General features: G+C 34.5%; 1 long non-coding RNA gene across 1 annotated transcript in view; it reads right to left on the bottom strand.

Moving 5' to 3' along the window:
• Nucleotides 1-239: 239 nt before the first annotated feature.
• Nucleotides 240-24,117, bottom strand: part of LOC309867171 — a 277,043-nt gene continuing 253,165 nt past the window's right edge. The window contains exon 4 of the long non-coding RNA XR_014313014.1: nucleotides 240-312. This is a non-coding gene — a long non-coding RNA (uncharacterized lncRNA). The remainder of the gene's footprint in view (nucleotides 313-24,117) is intronic.

Here is a 24,117-nt window from a genome sequence, read left to right as displayed (position 1 = left end):
CAGACTTATTTCTATCACTATAAATATATTCATATAGATGATCATGTATTCATAAGCTGGATTTCTTGTGTCTTTGCAGGTGGAAGTCAGTAAAGGAGTAATTCGAAATCTAAATCATGACATCTCTAGACAACATAACATAATGAATAATATAATGAATAAATATACATATAACATGTCCTACCTTCATCCCTTATTTTAATTGGTTGGTTCTTGATCACACCTGAATGTATTTGCTGGTTCCCCATATCCAAGTGGAAAATTTCTTATTCTGGGTCTATTTTCTTTGATCAGCTGTGGTAAACCTTTCTCCTGAAGCACAAAACACACATAAGACAACATAAATGTTAGTGATCTACTCTCAGTAAGCAAATCCCTCAATGTTTAGGTGAAACTCCACCCCTACTTTTTCACATTCAAGGAAGCATATCTGCATGAAAGTTGTATTTTTAAGTAGTAAATTATACTCTATCATCTATCTGTTGATTGATCAATTGATCTATTGTTGAATTCAGAACAAATGGAGACCAACCTTGAAAACTTTCTCAATAGACAAAACCAGTTTAATCATTTAAAACAAAGCTCGATTTACCTTATTCTTATTTAGCAAGACTAACGACCTGAGTCATTTCTTGCTTTTGTTTCCGAAAATCACAAGTAAAACTTAAACTGTTTCCCAAGGTTGATATGAGATAACCACTGATGAATTCCCTATCATTTAAAAAAATTCTGATATAATGACCAGTCACTGTAAAGAATAAGCAGTCATTGGTTCCTCGCTATATGAATGGCTTTGTAATAATATGCCCCTGAACCTATCATTTTTTTTTTGTCTCTGTGTATTTTAAAATCTGTATGTGTAGATTGACGTTCAAAACGTTTTAGGGTAACATTTCTATTGATTAATATGAACGTGTGTGTGTGTGTGTGTGTGTGTGTTGGGCTAATGACAAATATCATCACTTCATTTTATTTTCTTGTTGATTCAAAGACTCGGGTCCCTGGGAATGCTGCAGACACCCTTGTACGTAGTTAGCAGGATGGCTTTGTCATTAGACTGAGTGGGGGTTCCAACAGGGTCACCTCCCAGCAGTGTGACCCCAGCCAGATCATCCCTTTGGTATCTACTTCCTTATTAGGAAAGTGAGGATGGTTATTATGAGGACTGAATGAAATAATGTATATGAAGTACTTCCCAAATCCCTGGCACACAGTACACACTATATGACAATAACAACAACAACAACAACAGTAATACAATTCTAGTAACTCAAACCAAGATGTAATCAGCAAGAGAGCCAAACAATTATTTCAGATTTTTTCCCATTTTAGTCTCCACAAAAGATGAGAAGTTCAAAGTTCAGGGTGTCACAGGCCTCAGGCCTGACTTTATAAAGAGATTGTTAGGTAAATTCCAAAAGAAATTCCAAAGGATATTCTTCCAAAAGCAAACCAACTTCTGTGAGTCACATCTGAGGAAGTCAGGGACAAACAAAATTCCCCTTTGTATAATATGCTTTGCTATATTGATTGCTTTTACTAACTTAACCTTTTTGACTCTGTTACTCTTTCATAAATGTTGTTAGTGTTTGGTGTACTAGATGTTAAATGGATAGTACTGTATTGATTCCTCATCTAATTTTGGTTTCCAGGGTATTGAGGATAACTGTATCTGGCATTTAGAGCATTCTGAAACTGGATAAGAATATTTTTCTCTGAAAAAAGACATTAGAAGCACATTTTAAGAGTTCCTTGTAAAAATTAAGTCTATGCAATTTTTTGTTATTGAAGATATCATTAGGCAGCATTGAAGAACTAAATTTATTCCAATAATCATTACAATGATGAAAAAATTCCTTGCTTCAATAATTGATTTATGCTTCATTTAAATGGACAGAGTAGTTCCAATATAATTTCTTATTAACTCTAATGACGAATTTTAAAGTAGCATGACTCTGAAATAAAGATGAAAATTCTCCATACAACTTATTGCATTTAAATGGATTTAATATTTAATATTTAAAAAATCATTTGATGTAAATAGCCATCATGAATCACTGCAAGTATACTAAGATGTAATTAAATGCTTTTTTCTTTTTAAACACATCTACTTGCTTCATAATAAATTATTTTTGTACTCTTTCTTCTTTTAAGCTGTGGTATTGCTTTTGAAATTATTTTTAATTATGAAATCACATCAATGCTAAAATTTAGTAAATTTCTAAAAATACACCCTCTTAGGCAAACTCAAAATAATTGAATTATTGCCTACCATTTGCTTTTATCTTGAAATTGTTTAAACCATGTTAGTGAACACTCGAATTTCTAAGACAGAAATTTGTCATTTCCTCTTTGGAGGGGGGCAAGATTCTGTACTTACAAAGCTTTCACTGGATAACTTGTACAGAAAACTATCCTGTGGCCTTGCTCTGTACTTGAAATTTTCTGATGTGACAATACAGGTCATCAACTGGAAGTACAGACAAGATTAATACAGCTCCCATTGGCTACATCCAATAATCAGGCACTTAGAGGAGTTCAGTAGTTGGAGCAGCTAGGAGTTCTGGGGTCTATCCCGAGGCACCGTGAAATTGGGAGGTCACATGGTATTATTTCAGGTGTGGTCCCCGTCAGAAATGTGGGCAGTGTAGGCTGTTGACAGAGTCCCACTGGCCCTTAAGAATGTGACAAATCACACACACACACACACACACACACACACACACCAACAACTAAGATCAGATTAGAATCCCGAGACATTCTCTAATCCATACTCCATAAAGAATAAATGTATTTTGAATATACTACAAGTCATCAGGAGAGCAGCATTTCTGCCCGAGTTCAGGCAGTTCCTGAAGCACCCTGGACTAGGCTCTGTGAACTGTGTAGGCAGCAAGTCGAGTCTCGAAAAAGGAGCCAAAGACCGAGTTTAGGTTCAGCGATTCACTTGCAAGTGAGTTACCTATTCAGACTTCAGTTTTCTCATCTGTTACATAAGAATGTTTTCAAAGTGGTGCCTGGGGGGCTTAGTGGGTTAAGTGTCCCTGACTCCAGGTTTTGGCTCAGGTTGTGATGTCAGGGTCTTGGGATTGAGCCCTCTGACGGGTTCCCTGTTGGGCTGGGAGTCTGCTTGTCTCCAATTCCTCTGCCCCCCTCCCACCCCGCTTGCGCGCTCTCTCTCTCTTTCTCTCAATACACAAATAAATAAATTTTTTAAAAAATGCTTTCAGAGAGGCGAAATACCTGGTTAAAATTAGAATGGCTATATTATTTTATCATCTAAACTAGGACCCTTTGATCCTGAAGGAGGGGGTGTGCTGATAAATGTATCGGGCAATTATGTGTAAATCAGGACTGTCTTGGCACACAGAGGCATATTTCACTCAAGGTATAGCACTTTTAAAACTAGAAAACACTGTATTGGTGCCTGGGTGGCTCAGTTGTTTGAGCCTCTGACTTTTGATTTCTGCTCAAGTCATGATCTCCAGGTCACGGGAATCTGCTTGAGATTCTCTCTCTCCTCTTTCTGTTCCCCACTCTGCCCGGCTTGTGTACATGAACTCTAAAATAAATAAATTAACTTAAAAAAAAAAACAAACAAACAGAAAAGCTAGGAGGCACTGTTCAACTGTAAGATATGTTAACGGTACTAGCGATGGGATCTGAAGCCTAGCTTCCAAATCCAATTTGACAAGGTCGAGCGAGCTATTCTGTGACATCATGAGAGGGAAAGGCAGCCTGCACCACCTGTGAAATTTACAACGGTTGAGGATGGAATACATGTATTCACAAAGTGGGTACTTCTGGAAAAGAATTTCTGGACTAAATTTTTTTAAAAAATTGAAATAGCCTTGTATCTCAAAGTCCTATTAAAGATTAATCTATACGCTTTCTAAAGTAATAATAAGCAAAGTTCCTTTCTCAATTTTTCCCTTCTTTAAACCGGCCTTTCAAATAATGTAATCAAAAATGATGGATGAGGATATCTTTGTATTTTCCCAGTTTAATAGAGCTCATAGAGAAAAAAAGGTTGTATGCTATTTTTCAAGGTTATTATCATAGTTATTATTAATTTTGGCCAAGAAAATGAATCTATTGAGTTGTTTAATCTTGATGTTTACTTAGAGAAAATAATTTTTCATTACCAAACTATCTTTCTTCTGCATCCCTGTTGTGCTTGGAGAAAAGAGAATAAAGAGGATAAAAATGTTATTTTTTTGCAATTGTTTGATATAATTCCAGAAACAAATTTTTTTATATAGTTCCAGAAATGAGAAACATTATATACTGAAGTTTGTAATATTTAATCAACATTATGCAATGTGAAAAAATTCAGATCAGCTATGGTAAATTTGGATTTTTTTTCCTCCCAACAAAGTGATTATAAAAGATGTATTCTTTTATGGCATTTTAGTATCAAACTAAAATGTTATAATCAGTGTTGTCAGGAAACTTTTCTAAATAATGGGCTAACTGGCTTTAGGACCTTTATTCCTAAGAATCAATAGGACCTTTATTCCTAAGAATCCTAAATTTAAGATTATCTATTTGACATAAGGAATATACTAGTTTCTTATCACATACATTTGGATGATGTCAATAGCAACAAATGCCTTACCACATTCTGAGTAAAGACTAATAAGAACAAATTACATTACCAAATACAAGAGAGATGACATTTGCCTTCTGGATCCTAAAAACGCAGATATTTAATAGCAGTTTTGGTATTACAGACTTCTTTTTACTATAAACATTAAAATTATTTAAAATAATATACAATGGAAAGATTAAGTTTAAAATTCAAGAAACTCTTTCTGTTAATTCCTAGGATTTTATTTTTCTTTTGATGCACATGTATAAAAATCCTCCTTTGGCTATATCTAAAAACAAGGCTACAAGTATCAAGAGCTGTCACCTGAATCATATAAACACTATTATAAGTCAATCTAGAAAAAGGCATCATTCATGGACATTTGAAATTGGATCGGAAATTCGACACTTTAAAAAAAAGGAGGTGGTTATAGTAACCATACGTTTCAAAAGTAGGTACCATTTTGTAACGGGTACACTGGGTGACTAAAAATGGCTCATACTTTTCGAAACTTGTTCTCCGAAATAGGGCTTATCATCTCATATTGTTTTGGAAAGCATAAAGCATCTGTATATTAAAGTATGTTTAAGTTAAAAAGGACATAAGATACAGGGCAGAGTTTTGTGACTTCAGCAACCCTTGCGATTTTGTTTACGTCAGAGGTAATCATAATAAAGGTGGATTTTACCATTTTTTCCTGACTTCAGCTTCATTACACCATCAGTTCATATAAGCAATCGGTGATATATATCTTCTAACTTTTTCATATAACTAGAAATTTTGATGCAGAAACACAGCACATATTTAGAATAGGTTTTATTCGAGGTTATACTTTTTGTGTTTTCTGCTCTTAATTTTTTCTGCTCTTAATTTTAAAAGCTTGAAGCTTCAACATCCCATAGTCTGAATAGTAGTAACAACAAGATTGCATTAAATTTGCTTTTTACACAGTCCTTTGATTTTTAAAAAGCTACTTTAAAGTCGTGAGGAAAAACTAGAAATTGCTGGACAGTAGGGACTACAGCACCCCCAGCAACACACCAGCTAGCATTTATCAAGTACTTACTGATCGCTGGGCACGGTGTTCGCTGCTCGCTCAGCGAGGGTACAGCTGATTCTCATCCAACTTTATAAGGTTGATCCAAATATTATTCTTTAACAATGAAGACACTAAGACTCAAAAGGTTAAATCACTCATTCAAGCTGCATAGGTATTAAATGTTGGAGCTTGTACTGAGACCCAGACAGTCTGCTTCTACTGCCTGAGCATTTGAGAACAGTAGAAGCCATCTTATGGGACCCAATTAGGGTCAGGAATGGGTCACTTAAAAAAAAAAAAAAAACCCTTTAGAAGAAATTATGACTGAAGTTACAGACCTATATGCATAAATCCCTCTAACACATACTATATTCTTCACAACTTTGAGTTTCATTAAGTAAGATAATTTTGAGTATCTTTAAGTAGCACAAAAACATGTGTAAAGAAATAAATAAATTTCCTTTTTTTAAGGCTTTTATTTATTTGTCAGAGAGAGAGAGAGAGAGGGCGCACAAGCAGGGGAAGTGACAGGCAGAGGGAGAAGCAGGCTCCCCGCTAATCAGGGAGTCCAATGTGGGACTTGATCCCAGGACCCTGGGATCATGACCTGAGCTGAAGGCAGGCGCTTAACCAACTGAGCCACCCAGGCATCCCAAGAAATATAAATAAATTTCTATTCTAGACTCTTACAAATTTTGTTTCTAATGTTTTATATTTGTCTCATCCACACTTAAATGCACAGCAATTACTTTTTGTAAAAAGCAATTTGTCTTTATCCAGTTTAACACATTCATCATTTTGATTTTAAGAACAACTTTCTTTACATACTTGTATTTAATTATTTCATGAATTTAATTAAGTTACAAAATTACAATAACTACTATGGCATAAATAGGATTAGAAATGAAAATAATATGCCATAGGAATTATACAAGCCAGCTGGCATTCAACATATCCTGGGGACATTAGTTCGTATGTTTTAAAGAAGTAACGAAGACTGTCCATTCTCTTTCCGGCTGCTGGTAGGCTGTGGGAGCCCTTGTTCTTCGTATACTATTCTTAGAATATCTCTGAATGAGAGAAGTTGTATAAATGCAAAGTAGGAAAAAGGCAATCTCAAGATTACAAGCTGCCCCAGCGTGATAATACATAACCTAAGTATTATGATTATGAATAACATATGCTTATTAAAATTTATGTACATGTAAGTATATCTACATATACATGTGTCTCTGTGTATATATCTGTATTTTCAGGCTTAAATCTTAAATATTTTGGGCAATTTCTATGTGCTTTTATACTTTCCTAAAAGCCTTCTATTCAAGCATAAAAAGCATGTTGCAAAAGCATTAAGTAAGGTTTAAAAAATATAACCAAATAAATTATGTTTCTTCATCCTAACCATGATATTCTTGAACATAAAAATGTTTAGCAGCCCATCACAGAGCATCTTTGCCATATACTGCAATAAAATGACATGATAGTTAAAACATATTTTAACGAAGGTATATATTTTTGACTTGATAAAATAATTTGAAATATGTCAACTCAAAACACATAATCCTGATTATTTTAGTAAACTAAAACAGAGGCACTTTTATTTTAATAAGAAAATGCCAGGCCTGAAGTCACACCTTCCCGTGCATCTAACAGCATTCTCATTTTATCATATTTTAAAAATCCACACCTCATATTTTCTGTTACCTTATATGGATGGTGCTAATGACACACGTAGTAAACCTTCTCTTAGCTTTGTAGCTGAATAGGATTTGTTTAATTTCAGCTGTCAAATAATGTGAAAAAAAAAAAAAAAAAAAAAAAAAGAACCACATTCTGGTAACCCGAGGAGTTAAAATATGTTAGAACTATGAAAGTAAATGTTTCACAAACAACAATAATTTATTGATCACATTCTCTTCCAGCATAAAATTAAAAGTGCAGAATATGCTGATTTGGGAAGCGCGATGACTACACTTTCTGAGTGGTTTAAAACAAAACTTTTAAAAAGATTCTTTTTAAAGTAGGTAAAGGGAACTGAAAGATTGGGAATAGTGTCTACGTTTCTTACTATGTATCAATAGGAGTCATTCCCTACAATGTTTCACAAAGTATTTTCTCAGTATTTAAATTCAACGGAAACCTCTATTTTCGTCATTAAAGCAACAGAGATGGGAAGAAAGTAAAATACTCTCCCTTGTCCCTTCTTTTTAATCTCATCCCCTGGATTATAACGTGCAGATGCTTTGCTGTGCGTATCAACTGGTGATGGTTCCAAGTTTTGTCCTTCACTGGAACTCCCTCACCTGAGTTTGCATATCCTCCCAGGATTTGGCTGATATAAGGATACAAATGCCCTCTTGCCCCAATTTTAGCCAACTCTGAAAGTTTCCTGGGAGCACAAGGGTTTTCCCATGGGTTGTGTGAGGCCTTCACTGCAACTTCCTTTTGGTCTGCTTGTCTGCCTGTGCCCTGCCGTCTCCCTCACCTCCTCAGGAGTGTATCTCAGACAAGTATCTCCCAAGAGCTCATGCCAACGGATGCTCCGCTTCCAACACCCTGTCTTCAGAGAGCTCGATCTAAAACAGTGTAAATGTTTATGTAAATGCATATGTTAATAAATACAGAGGAAAAGATACCAAAGAAGATACAGAGCAAAGTATTTATACTATATACTCAAGGGTATGTATGAGCAGAAGAGTCTGGCAGAATGAGTACCAAACCGCAGGTGACAGCAGCTACCTCTAGGGCATGGATCTGGACCGAGGTGAGAGGAAAAGTTTCATTATTTACTCTCTACATTTTAAAAGAAAGGGAAAGTAATGATGGAGCTATAAGTGATTTTTGTATTCTATTTTTGGCTTTTCTGTGTTTTTTAAGTTTTCCATAATGGACATGTATTAATTATATTTCATAACCAGAAGGCAACATTTAAGGCTCTCAGGAGTCCATCACTAAATGGAGATGTTTTCAAGGTTTCCTTAAAGTGTAAGTGCATTTTTCTGCTTACAGACTGTTAAACACATCTACAGACTGCAGAAAATGTTGCTTTGGCGTAAGGTGCAAGAGAACACTAACTTCTACCTTCGACTTGGTTTGCAGGAAAGGTGCCAGCAACAAATGTTTTCTCTGAGTCAGGCTCTCCCCTATTGGGAGATATATAAATATAAAAAATATACATAAAAATATAAAATATATAAATATAAAATATGTATAAATACAAAATATAAATATAAAATACATTTATATTTTTAATCCATCTAAAATTTATACTGGTCATGCTTTGAGGTAGATATCTAACTTAATTTTCTTCTTTCAACTTAAGTTTACTGAAATATAATTTATGTACAATAAAATTTACAATAGGATGAGTTTGACAAATATACACTATGTCAAAACTACCACCAAAAAAAAAAAAAGAATATTTAGCTCATTCAAAAAGTTCCCCCATGATCTTTATGGTTAATTCCCTTCCTTACACTCTTAGCCCTTTATAACAACTGATCTGCTATCTGTCCCTATAGCTTTACCTTTTTCAGAAAGTCATTCAAATGGGATGATACCTTGACTTTGAGTTGCTTTTGAGTCTTGTTTCTTTCACTTTGCATAATTCTTTTGAGATTGATCTACATTGTTATATCAATAATTTGCTCTTTTAAATTGTTGAGTAGTTTTCCATTGTACAGATGTCTCTGATTTATTTGTCCATTCACCAACTGAAGGACATTGAGTAGTTCCCAGTTTTTGGCAATTATAAAAACAAAATATTGTAAGAAATATTTGCATACAGAGCTTTGTGTAGAAATACATTTTCATTCTCTTAGGCAAGTATCTAGGAGTAAAAGTGCCATTTCCTTTAATGAATAGTCAGGTATCACAACACGATTTTTTAGATAATCCATTTTTTCTACTGATTAGCATGTCCGAGTGCAGTGGTGTTTACAAATATTAACTTCTTCTCATTATTCTTTTCTAAGATTTCTTGGCAAATTTTACACATTTTTTCTTAGATTTGAACTTTTATACAATTGATTTATGTTCAAAAAGCAAACCAACAAACAAATCCCGTTGTAATTCTGATAGTAATATATAAAACTTGAAATACATATTAATTTTTTTGTTGTTTAAAGATTTTATTTATTTATTTATTTAAGAGAGCCCATGCGAGAGAGGGGGAGAGAGAGCACAAGTTGGAGGGAGGAGCAGAGGGAGAGGTTAAAGCAAACTCTCCACTGAGCAGGGAGCCCTAGGGAGGGCTCCACCCCAGAACCTTGAGCTCATGACCTGAGCTGAAATCAAGATTTGAACACTTGACTGACTGAACCACACAGTCATCCCCATATATTAATTTTTATTGTATATAAGTCTTACCATTCAAGAGCACCGTATGTCTCTCTATTCACTCATGCTTTATGTTTCTTTTTTTTTTTTAAGACTTTATTTATTTATTTGACAGAGAGATAACAAGTAGGCAGAGAGGCAGAAAGCGGGGGGGAGGAGAAGCAGGTTCCCTGCTGAGTGGAGAGGCCGATCTGGGACTCGGTCCTGTGACCCTAAGATTATAACCTGAGCCGAAGGCAGAGGCTTAACCCACTGAGCCACCCAGGTGCCAAGTTTAATGTTTCTTAATTGAGTTTCATAATTTTCTTCTTAGAGATTTTGTACCATCATTGTTGAAGTATTCTTTGGTACTTTATATATATTTTTGTTGTTATCATTAATTGGATATTTCTCTATTTTTATTTCAAACTATGACTGATGTCTATTCATTCATTTATATATTCAGCAAATATTTACTGAACCTATACTTTTTATCAGGTACAGTTCTGGGCAATAAAATAATAGGTAAGACAGAGAAATTTCTACAATTGTGCAGGTTACATTCAAGTTGTTAAGAAACAGAAAATAAAAAAAGAAACAGAAAATAATACGTGCACATGTAACAGATGGTTACAACTGATATGCCAGTAATTAATTAATTAATTAATGGGGAGGAGTAGGGAGAGAGAGAGAGAGAATCTGAAGCAGACTCTGTGCTCAGTGTGGAGCCTGTTGTGGAGCTCCATCTTAGAATCCTGAGAAATGAAGATTTGGATGCTTAACAGATTGAGCCACCCTGCACCCCACCAATAATTTATTTTAAACTGATTTCCTCATGAGACCACCTAGGGAACAGTACATCGCTATATATTAGGATTCAATTCCTGAGTCTTGAAGCACTCCAACAGTTGGAGACAGGACAAAGGATAACAGGCCATTAGCACAGACAAATACATAGTGACCAGTGAGCTAGGAGGGAAATTAACATGTATAGTGTGATTAAAGCTAAGGAAAGAGAGTGTTTCCAGGAAAAAGGAACAGTCAGCTTTGTCTAATGCTACTGAGAAGTCAAATAAGATGGTAACAGAAAACTGAATATTTGAATATTAAATATGTAGAATAGACTGCTGGTGGCTTTGACAAGTATTGTTTCAGTAGCCTAATAGAAAGAAAATTCTGATTTGAGAACCATCTGTATATATATACACACATACAGTCAACTATGAAATACATTCTGATTTGAACATATATTATACGGTAACCGTTATAATAGCAACAATGAGAACAATAGACAATAAGCATAGAGCCAGGCATTCTAAGCATCAAACACTTATTGATTCATTTAATCCTCACAATAACCCAGTGAGTTAAATATTCTTGCTTCCCCATTTTCCAGATGAAAGCAGAAGCAAAGAAAGTTTAGGGAACTAGCACAAGTTTAAATGATTCAGTGACAGGCAGTCAAGTAAATTTTATCACTATTTCAAAGCATTTCAGTTGATTCTCTAAGACTTTCTAAAAATATGATTATATAATCTATAAACAGTGGTAATGCTTTTGCTTTTAGGATGCTTCTATAGTATATATAGCATACTACATTTGATTGAACCTCAAAAACAATACTAATAGTGACAGTAAGCCTCCTTGCCTTGTTACTAAAGATAAATAAAAAGCTACTAACATTCCTTCATTTTATTTGATGCTTATTCTTACCTTTTGGTAAATACTATTTAACTTACATAGAAACGTTTCTTTAAATTCTTAACTCTGTTTTTTCTTTTTAAACAGTTAGAGCAAACTGAATTTTATCAAACATCTTGTCAGCATATAGCAATGTAATCTTATTTCTCTTTTAAATGACTTATGTTAATAAGCTTTTTATTGTTAAGCCATGTTTGCATTCTTAGAGTAAATCTACTTGGCAGAAATGATTATTTACAATGATATTCCAGGAAGGGTGTGGGAGGGGTTGGTGAAATAGGTGATGGGGATTAAGTTGTGGACTTGTTATGAGACCCAGGTGATGTATAGAATTATTGAATCACCACATTGCACACCTGAAACTAATATAACACTGTATATTAACTAACTGGAATTAAAAAAAAATACTGAAAGAAAAGGATATTCCTGCATTTGTTTTGCTAATACTTAAATATTCTGCTCTTCGATTTTGGATCTAACATAGTACTATGTAATCACATTAGTATTTCTGCAAAAAAAAAAAAAGTGTGCATATTCATACTAAGTGCTGTAAGATTTAAGACGTCAGATTTTCCTACCAAATGAATTTTCTTAAAAAAAGTTTTTGCTGTTGAATATGAGAACTGTGGGTAGAAGATACTGCACCTGCCAAAGATTTAAATGCTGCTTTATTTATTTATTTATTTATTTATAATTTTTTGATGCAACCTATTTTCTTTTTTGTTATTATGTTAGGTTAATCACTATACAGTACATCATTAGTTTTTGATGTAGTGTTCCAAGATTCATTGTTTATGTATAACACCCAGTGCTCCATGTAATACGTGCCCTCCTTAATACCCACCACCATATGCTCCTTTAAAGTTACATCTTCAACTGATCCTCCCTGTCTTCAAATAGTGAGACTCTATAGTTATTGATATGTTTAAAAATTCTATTCTTCTTGGGTCAACATTTAGCATTTACATTTTATTGGTAATGTATCCATTTTCCTATTTTCAAATTCATTGCAAAGAGGAGTATAGAGATGAGGAATTAGTCAAGCACTGGAGTTTGAAAGATGTTTAGGATCCAGAATGAGAAAGAATATCAAGGTAGGAATCAAAAAAGGAATAGACAATAAACTGCAAGGAAATTTTTGTTATTATGCAATCATACACAGAAAATTTTGTAAGGGGTAAAGGAAAGAAAATTTCACAATGAATTCTTCTGGTTCTAGACACTAATTTAAATAAAGGTTTGCGTCTACTTCATCCAGGGTTCAAACTGGACTGTGCGTACTTTGGGCTCCTTGTAAATATAGATATCTTATCAGTTATAGAGACTCCTATTTCCCCATTAATCTTACCAGTATCCTAGAGGGTACAGTCACCTGCAGTCAGTGTGTGCTACTAATGACATTCGGAGGAGCAAAGGGACTTATGAGAGTTCAGGAGTAACAGGGAATAACCTCTGATTTAGAAAAAATCAAGCAAATCCTATAATGCTTTCGCCATTTTAATATTCTTGGGGTTTCTATTAATCCTCCTGAGTCAACACTCTGAATGTCAGTGGATCCAAAATGGGACGATTCAGATCCAATCTGATCAGCTACATTGTTATTTCACTTTCAAGATGAAGACTGGAAGATTTTGAGGTTTTGCATGTTTCTTAAGAACAATCTTGAGAAACTCAGTGAGTTGTCATGTTTAGAGCCCTTGGAAATGGTAAAGCACAACTGACTTGTTGGTGGAATTTATAATAACGTCCTTTGCATATATTTAACTTAATGTTTAAGTTCATATCCTCTTAATTATCTTTTTCAGACCAAAGTTATTTACTAGGAGAAATCAGAGGAAGGAAAACATCTAATAGCTTAAATCTCCCAGTGATCAGCAAATTGTAAAATTGTAAAATGTTTGACCTTGAAGCTTTTAAATTTATAATTTGGAGGGAAGGATTACATAAAATGCTGTATGTTGTACTCTTTATTGAGAGAGTTATACTTGACCTCTCATCTCTACTAATCTTCAAAGCCAAGTACAATATTTCGAACAAGATGTATTTTCTTGACTCTGTATTAATGTGTCTACAGTTATTTCAAAATCTAATTTATTTGGATTTACTTTTAATTTGGGTAATTCTCCTTCTAACCCCCAGTTTAGACTGGATTGTTTTTAGCTGGTAGGTTTTTTTTTTCTCTTGCTGACCTTGAACCATATCAATACGGATTGACTTTAAGTAAAGTTTACATAAACTTTTGGTTCCAGAAAAACAAAGGGGTCTTTGTAGTTGAAATAAAGACATGTTTACATTTTCTTCTGTTAATCTGCCTATCTGAACACATCCACTATACAGATGTTTCTAGGCAAAAAGCATCAGTTAGTGGTATTTACCACTTCATTCAAAGGCTTCACAAAAAGAACATTTTTTCAATCAAAGACTGCTCTTTTCCTTGGCAATCACATCTAGCTGAAGTTTAAAGACTGTGTTAGAAGATCACTCAGTGATCTTTAATTTGTAATCAACTATACCCTTTTAAAAAAAAGTCTGTACCAGTCAAAATGCAATGTCAGGAAGAAATCTGATGAGGCTGAGTCTTTGTTTGTATTTTCTGTTTCAGTCTGTCTCAGTTACCATTCCCCTCTATGTCACTAGTCGCTTCAAATGTAGTAGTTGACTGAATGAGATTCCCAACTGCATAAAACATGGAAACACTTTGAATTTCATGGCAAAATTCCTGGTATTTGGCAGATCATTGAGACGACATTTGGGACAACAAACTTTCAGAAAGAGACAGGGAATATAATCAAGAATAAATGAAAGAAACACTCGGAAACAACATGGGAAAAGTGATTTGGGGGTAAAATAGAGAATGTTTACAGTGTGTAAAATGAAATGGCCCTTTTGGAAGTGTCTATGAATTTTATATTTCATTACAGAGTAGTTCCCTTTGTAAATTTCAGAACTTTTCCTTTTTTTTTTCCCTCATTGATCATTAATTCCATTTTTATTTATTTTTTTGAGATACTACATAATTTTAATTTAGAATGAGTTTAGGATATTTGGACAGCCTCAAAGTAGTGGCTATGAAGATCTTCACAAGAAAAACTCTCTTCCTTGGCTTTGTTCCCTTGATGCATTTCTTTTTCTTTCTTTCTTTTTTTTTTTTTTAAAGATTTTATTTATTTATTTGAGAGAGAGGCAGTGAGAGAGAGCATGAGTAAGGAAAAGGTCAGAGGGAGAAGCAGACTCCCCATGGAGCTGGGAGCCTGATGCTGGACTCAATCCCAGGACTCCGGGATCATGACCTTAGCTGAAGGCAGTCGTCCAACCAACTGGCCACCCAGGCGTCCCTTGATGCATTTCTTAATCACCTCAATGAGAACTGATCTGGCCCATACTGTCTTTGAAAAATTGTTTAAACAACCCACCTGCATTTGGCATGTGTTTCTAAACAATCCACGGTATTTATATGCATACCTTACTTGTCCTCCTTATCTGACTCCAATGAGGTACCAAGCAACTTGGGATCAGTCCTATTTCAAAAAGGCAGGTGATAAACAAGTATCTGTTTTGGCTCAGATCATGGTCTCACCATCCTGGGATTGAGCCCTCTTCCCCCACCCTCTTGTCAGGTTCCCAGCTCAGCAGGGGGTCTGCTTCTCCCTCTCTCTACTTCTCTATTTACCCCCTGCCCCCCTCATGTTCTCTCTCACTCTCTCTCAAATAAAGAAATAAAATCTTTAGAACTTTTTTGTAATATAATTGTTTGTTTCCTGACTATTTCTCCCAGTGGAGTAAAGAATTTTTTTTTTAAGATTTTATTCATTAATTTGACAGAGACAGAGATCACAAGTAGGCAGAGAGGCAGGCAGAGAGAGAGGGGGAAGCAGGCTCCCTGCTGAGCAGGGATCCCGATGCGGGGCTTGATCCCAGGACCCTGAGATCATGATCCGAGCCAAAGGCAGAGGGTTAACCCACTGAGCCACCCAGGTGCCCTAGAGTACAGAATTCTTGAAGATTATATGTAGGTTTGTGCTTGGCAAAGAATACTCACATAGTAGGTTCTTAATAAATAAATACTATCTTTTGCATAAATCAAAACACATAAAATAGAAGATTTAAAAAAAATCAATGTACACTCAGGAAAAAAAAAACAGATAAAGGTACATGGAATGCCTATAAACAGATGATTATAATAATCAGCCTAATTGAATAAATCATGAGGGTGGAGCCCTCATGAATGAGATTAGCGCCCTTATCAAAGAGGCTCAGAAAGCCTCCTTGCTCCCTCTGCCCTATAAGGGCACAGTGACCCTGGATGAACCAGGAAGCTGGACCTCAGCAGACGCCAAATTTGCCAGCTCCTTGATCTTGGACTTCCCAGCTTTCAGAATTGCAAGCAACAGATTTCTGTTGTTTATAAACCACCCAATCTATGTTAAACTGTTACAGCAGCCCAAAGGGACTAAGATACCCTGACTGCCTTTATCTCTTTGAACCTCTCCTGTAAACAGTCTATTTTGTCAAGCTGGTTTGCCCATGAATAAAGTACTTAAGAATTGTTTAGCTGTTGATTGTTCATATAAAAATGGGAAATAAGTACTATTTAGATTGTCAAATTGTTAATATTAAAATTGAAAAATAAGATGTCATTTTTAGCAAGAGCAGATGTTTGTGGCACATTTTTTCCAGTGCATCTGTTTATTAATGAAGGGTTAGCTGGAGCTTTGTGAACATGCGGCTTTATTTATTTAAAAAATATTCCATTGGCTTTCAATTTACATCATAACAAAAGTGTGTATAATGTGGCAGAACTGTTTTATGTGATTAAGAACTGTTTATTCTGGATTTGTAATTAATTTAATTGTAACATCGAGAGGACTGCAATTTTGAAAAACTTTCAATCCTGATTGCCTATTATTCACATGACAACACTGAAATAAAGTGACACTATGATAAATGGAAGCATAACAAGCAGTTGTCCTGATTTAATAACACTTTGAAGGAAAAATCTGTAAAATTTTTCTATAAATCATATATATATAAAATATGTAAAAAGAAAGTCCTGTTTTGCTTTCAAATTTTGCATCAGAGTTTGAAAGTTTGCAATTTAACAAACGTCTTCCAAATGCACTTTCATCATTTAAAGCCAGCTTGAGATATTTCATATCTTGATAAAAATAGGGTAAGGAAAAGAACTAATTCAGTTGCTCCATCAAATGATTTCCTTAAACCCGGGGCCCATTTGAGGTCAGTGACGCACCTTCATTTGTTTGAACTATGGTTTTTACCAAATTCAATCAAACATTAAAAGGAAGTACTTAATTAGTTATGCTGCACTAACAAAGAAAAATTATTACACCTTACTAATCTATGTTATGGCAAAACCCTGACCCCACAAAAATGATTGGTGCTATTAAGGAGATTGATTGAAACACATAGGAATTATAACTCAAAGAATCAGTGAAGAGAAAGTCATCAAATTCAGACTGCATTATTTTTCTATTCAGATGCTACATTAAGATTCCACATAAACTTTTTTCCAAAGCTGAACTGCATTGTGGAAGATGTTAATAAAATGGATATGGAATAAATGTGTGATTTCCACTTTCATTTAGCTAAATTCATTTCAAATAAATTATTAGCCAATATAGTAATTTTAAATTCAAACATTGGAAAGACAAAATCTTTACCACCTGAAATTATTCAGATACAAATATTTTTGAAACCAAAATCTGTTTGTTAAAAAGAGAAGATTCCGCTTGATTAATTCCCATCTAATATCCAAATCACAAATTTTAGTGTAATTTTTCTCAGATTATTGTAAGAAAATCTGAAAATAGGGAAAAGTGGAAAAGGAGAAGAAACACCCATAATTAACTATTATTCACATTTTTATATTTTCTTCCTATCATTTTGTATGAAAATGAGTTTTATTATTATTACTCTCAAAAAGGTATTGTTATGTGGTTTTGAACAAAACATTTAAAAGGATTTGGTCTTTGTTACATAAAAACACAGCTGGGATCCCAGTATTTGTGTATTAGCTCATAATTATGGAAGTTGGAAATTTCCTTCAAAATAAGCAATATATATGCCATATATACATTTTTTTTTTTTTTATTTGACAGAGAGAAATCACAAGTAGATGGAGAGGTAGGCAGAGAGAGAGAGAGAGGGAAGCAGGCTCCCTGCCGAGCAGAGAGCCCGATGCGGGACTCGATCCCAGGACCCTGAAATCATGACCTGAGCTGAAGGCAGTGGCTTAACCCACTGAGCCACCCAGGCACCCCATATATACATTTTTGACTCATTCTTCACTTCTCTCTAAACGATAGCCTTACCAATAAATTCCAGTGACTAAGTGACCATTCCTTATATTACAGATCCCCGTCCAGTGCCAGACAATTCAGAGAAGGACAGAAAAAAAGGAATAGAATATGTTGTTTTTTTCACCCGGGATAAATGGTAAAAATACTACTAAGGCTTAAATAGATTTTGAACATGTAGGTATAAATATTATATAGGAAGTTTATGAATTAAACACATAACATACACTGAAAATCAGCTCAAACAAACCTAACATGTAAACAACAAACCTCTGTATTCTGCACTGATGAGGCAAAGGAAGTTTCCAAGAGAGCTAACATTATAGAACAGTCTTTTAGACATCCATATTTGGTGATACATTTCCAGGATTTCGTACATGTTTATAAACATCGATCTTTTCTATTACAATTGAAATCAACTGGCTCAAGTCGAGTGAAAATATAAATGAGGCTAAAGACTTCTGGTTTTCAGCCTACTGGTGTCTTCATACTTTGACCGATCAATTTTCATCTTCGGAGGCCTTTCTTCTAAGTAGGATGTAGTCATTGCATTTCTATGATTTAGTTGTAATTAACAATGACAGAATGCATTACAATATTCAAATGATTATATAAATTCTGCTGCTTAAAAGTGGCAACAAATCATTTGATAAGGCAAGCATTTCCCTATGAGAAGTCAAAATATCCACTTACTGAATTTTCAAAAATATAAATTGTGTGTCTGCTTTAGAGATGCCATATGAAATGCATGGAATTCTGATCTGCTCAAATTCGATCATATGAATCAAAGTATGACACCGAGATCTCAAAAGCAATCGTATGAAACTCAGGGGCCTTTGCATTGGTAGAAGTGTATTGCTGGGAGGGAGAAAGGATACCTTGACAATTCAGTGCAGATTCAGCAGCTTCCTATTTGGGATTAAATGTTGCTATTCCACTTTAAGACCATGTGAACCTGAGCAAGTGACAGAAGGGAAGCACTTAGAACAGTGCTAAGCAATAGTAAGTACTAGCTTATAATTATAAATGATGAAAATATCACTAGTCTTTTCAAATCCAGACATTTTTTTCAACTACTAATTTGTTACGTAGCCTATGTTGCTTCAAATTATTCTTTGTTCTATGTATAAATGCCTGATTTCATATATATACCCACATAAACTGCAAATGTTTGTGTATATAAAATAAATTCCATGAGAAGAGAGATACGACATTTACTCATTTTACCCATTTCTGTCCTTAATACTGTCACCTATTAAGCCTATAAGCATTTTTGCTGATTATTATGGTGACATATTCAAGTTAGTATTTTTCCCCGGGGAAATCTCAGAAAATATCCGTCTTTCAATAGAAAAACCAAGATGAATTCCATCTCTAGGAAAAAAAAAAAATCACGTTTAACCTTTGTAAGGGTTTCCTAAATGTAGATATATCATAACAATAATTAGGAAAGTATTTTAAAAATAGAAGCAAATATGGATCATTTCCCTTTAAAATTACTAAAATTCCTGTTGACAAAATGTTACTTTAAGCTTCTTGCTACTAGGGAAGCCTATTTACTTACTGTCCCATTTACTCCCTTTACTCACATAAAATTTACGTAAGAGACATTTAATAGGTGCTTAATAATTAAAAGTCATCCTGAAGCCCACATTGCCTTCAATGAAAAGTGATGCAAATAATTCAGTCTTTCTTTACCCTGAAAAATAAAGGTTATGGATGATTTTCTTTGAGAATTTTCTGCAATTCCTATACTGCTCATTGGAATTAAGTCTGCAAAGGACCACAAGACCACAAGTCTGCAAAGGACCACAATGCTTACCTTCCTGCTAAAATATGTAAACTGATATCTGTAGCATCTAACCTTTACCAAAGTGTTCATCTTGCAGTAATTTGGACATGTAGTGCTCCATAGAGAGTCACTCATTGTCCAGGACGGTGGCGGACGATGTATATTTTGTAGTTAATGGAGTTGAATAGATGCTCACATTTCACAGCTCAGTGAGTGTGTACTCCATTTTCTTCCTTGCTTCGGCTGCTAGGCTGGGATTTTTTTTCTTTCTTCTTCTTCTTTTTCTTTTTTTTAAAGAAAGCAGTTCTAAACATTAAAGATAAATTTGTGACTTTTGAGAAGCCAGTAAAATCTGCTTAGAAATGATCAGAGCAGACTGGAAAGGTACAATTAGGATCATATAATTATTTATGCTAATGTAACCACTGGACCAGATTCCTTGACATTTTGAATCATTTCATTATTTTTTACTTAGAAATGGTATGAGAAGTGAGACTCTTACTGTTTGCAACTGTGCTTGCTATACGGAATCTTGAATCACTAAGGATACATGGCAATGATAAGAGTGTACTAAGATGTCAAAGATGCCCTCAGCAGCCATACAACCTAAGTTGAACATGTGTTTTCCCCTCTGGGATATGATCACAGTTGAGAAACTCATCAGAGATGTTATGATTTTTCATTATATTTAAATTTCCCATTTCCAAGACCAATAGTTTAAGAACTTTGAATAATCCCACAGATTGAATGACCACCAAAATAATCCTATGTTTGCTTTGCATAGCACTTTATAAGTGATAAAAGCTTTTCACAAAGAGATAGAAAGGGTATATTATCATCTCCACAAATACCAAAGCCAAAACTAAGAACTCATGAGAATAATAAAAGATAAAAATACTTGAAGTGCATGGAATTAAAATCACATTTGTCTCAGATCTGAAAGGCTAATGGCAACATGATTGGAAGTAACACTGGAAAAGAAGATCCAAAGATTGGCAAACTTTGACCCAAAATTCAACTCTCTATCTGTTTTTGTAAATAATGTTTTATTGGAATACAGTCATGTCCATCTCTATCCTACCTGTCTTCATTCTACAATGGCAAAAATTGAGTAGCTGCAACAGACACTGTATAGTTCACAAAGCTGGAAATATTTATTATCTATTCCTTTATAGAAAGAGCTTTCTGTCCTGTTCTAAATAAAAGAGATTGTCTATGCCATGAAAGTTACCTAGGTAAGAATCTAGAAACCATGAGAAAGCTGTGAACATCAAATAAATGAATAGAACCATGTTGAGATGGATGTATGACTGACTGGCCACAATATCTTTCAGTGAACAGTAATTTAAAAGTATTTTCAATTAGTGGCATAGAGGAAATCTAGAAGTGGGGAGGAAAAAATATCAAATAAATTTACAATATCTATATCAATGTTTAATAAAAATTTTTGAGTTTTTCTTAAGTATGAAGCATTCCACTAGGCATTAATCTATGAATGACCCTCTTAACTAGATATTTTAAAGAACTTCCAAGTACAGATATTTTGGGGGGGATGATAATGAAGTGAACAATCTAGTATTTATCAGACCAAAGGAGGAAAGCTACAGCATGGATGTCAAAAACCCTCTTCAGTCTATAATTAGCATCTTTGCTTCCTTTGAAAATAACCTCACTTTCCTTCTTTCTTATCAGGCCAGAAATTCTTTCAGGCAAAGGAAAAAGTCAAACACAGTTGCTTTGCAAAATGGCTGCTGAGTTCCTATACCTGTATTTCAAAGAAACCAAGGCCCCAAACTGAGTCTCAGGAGAGAGTAAGAAAAAGTGAGTTAACATATTAGATAATTTATATATTTTCTTAGTCAGATCTTAACTTTATGACAGACCTAAGAGGAAAATAAATAGCTGGCAGATTGGAAGTACTATGATAATTCCAGAAATGTATACTCATTTGTTCATTCTTTAATTACAAATTTTTGTTTTTAACACCTACCCTATTCATGGTCCGTATTTGGCATTATGGAGAAAGAGAAATTCATGCCCTCAAGAATCAAAAAACTTAAGAGAGAAGAGAGACACCTATATGAATAACTGTAGCGGGCACCTGAGTTGCTCAGTGGGTTAAGCTTCTGCCTTCGGCTCAGGTCATGATCTCACGGTCCTGGGATCGAGTCTTGCATTGGGCTCTCTGCTCAGCAGGGAGCCTGCTTCCCCCTCTCTCTCTGCCTGCCTCTCTGCCTACTTGTGATCTCTCTCTCTCTCTGTCAAATAATAAATAAAATCTTTAAAAAATTCTGAATAACTGTATTATAACATAATCATTTGTATTACCACTAAAAATTATGAATGCACTGAACATAATAAAGGCAGAAGAAACAAATCATCATAACCTATATGTGTAACTGACACTGTCTGCATTCAAGACACCATGTCCAAATGGCAGGATATAGAAATTATTGGTGTAGGATAGCCAGTGTGAGGACAGAGCATTTTAGAAATATATCTAACATAGCTCAATGAAGAATGTTCAGTCAAAAGATTCAACTTTAATTAGTGAAACGGTAATATTAGAACCATTGAAATCAAAGAAGGACTCATGCATAATTGTTTTAGAACCCCAAATTAGAGTCTCTGGTTTCTTTCTCTGTTCTTCCACCCCAGAGTTTTGCATTAAATTATATTCCCTTCATTGATTTACATCAGATAAAAATTCTATCCCCTTTTTGAGGGCAGCAGCTGAAGCAGCAACTCAAGGAGCCGAGTTTTTGTGTGTCCTCTAGCAGGCTTAACTGTGGGGGCACAGTGGTTAGGGCTGAAGTCTTGCTCTCAGACATGAATCTATTAATATGTGAAAAGTTATCTTTATGTTCTTCACTAGTACTAGTACACATAATGAAATGTGTATAATATATATAAAAGACCATTTTAAAAGTACCTACCTCATTACAATTTTCTCCTTTTGGATTTATATTGGTTATCCTGGCCTCAGTTTTTCTGTAAGATAATTAATTTGGACAAGGTGTCCTGCCCTACAAATACATGCTACTATATAATGTCCCTAAACAAACAAGTCTCCGTTGAATTTAACTGTGACCTAATTGACTGCTTCATGAGTCACAGTTTCCTATCCCAGAGGGGTAGTGACCCTGCTCATATAAATGGGTAGTTTTATTAATTCATTTCATTTATGTTAATTTTATGTCCAGTATTATTTGATGATGATGATTGTGACAGTTGGCCAAGGAGGATCTAATATCTAAAACAACTTGGAAATTCTTCCACTTGCTATTTCCTGAAATGGCAATATTTTCCTAGCTTTCCTTAATGGAGTATGTTAAAGCACTAAGGAAATAGTGTTATCTGAAATGTGATATCTTTAAGAGAAATATGATTTGCCTGTCCCCTGATGATCATTAATTAATTTAAATCAATTTCTTTTGATAGTGATATTGGAGTTAACTGTTAGACTCAAAATATATGTTAAATCAATGCAGTTAAAAAATTATCTGAAATTTCATTTTAGAGGACCAGAAAACTTCACAATGTCTATCGTACATTTCATAGCCTTCAGTAAATCAGACCACTGACATCGGTGTCATGACAAGTTCACTTAGGAAATAAAAATGTGCTGAGCACTGTACAGCACTCCATTAGTTTTCATAGAAACAATGCACCAGTGTTTACTTACCCAGGTAAACTGAGGCAAGGGTTATTTGAGAAGAGGGCCCACGCTAGTTTTTAAATCAGCGGGGCTCAAATTATTATTTCTTTTGTTGAACCCAAATGAGTCTTCATCAAAAAGTGTAATGTATCGGGTGCCTGGGTGGCTCAGTGGGTTAAAGCTTCTGCCTTTGGCTCAGGTCATGATTCCAGGATCCTGGGATCCAGCCCCGCATCGGCTCTCTGCTCCGCGGGGAACCTGCTTCCCCCTCTCTCTCTGCCTGCCTCTCTGCCTACTTGTGATCTCTGTCTGTCAAATAAATAAATAAAATCTTTAAAAAAAAATGTAATGTATCAAAATACTTTGCAAATTTAATTTTTCTCTCATCAACACACAGAGCATTTATAAACTGAGTAACTTGCATTTTTAAATAGATGGAAATGAATTAGTGTAAAAAAAATAGAAAAAGCTAAGCTGCTAAAATGTATACTATATGTTCATTTTCACAATCTCTTAACAAAATGAACATTTTAAATGTACCTTTTGTCTTTGACTAGGAAAAAGAGAAAGACAAGGAAATTAATATTTTTGTAATATAGATGTCATCTTATATTTCATGCCTGACTCATTTGAAAATGTAGATTAATTTGCAAACAATTTAGAAAGCTGAACTATTGAATTGGGTCCTCTAAGATTTAGGATTTG

Source organism: Mustela nivalis, assembly GCF_964662115.1.
Source record: "Mustela nivalis genome assembly, chromosome: 6".
NCBI lineage: Eukaryota > Metazoa > Chordata > Mammalia > Carnivora > Mustelidae > Mustela > Mustela nivalis.
This window is presented reverse-complemented; position numbering and strand designations above follow the sequence as displayed.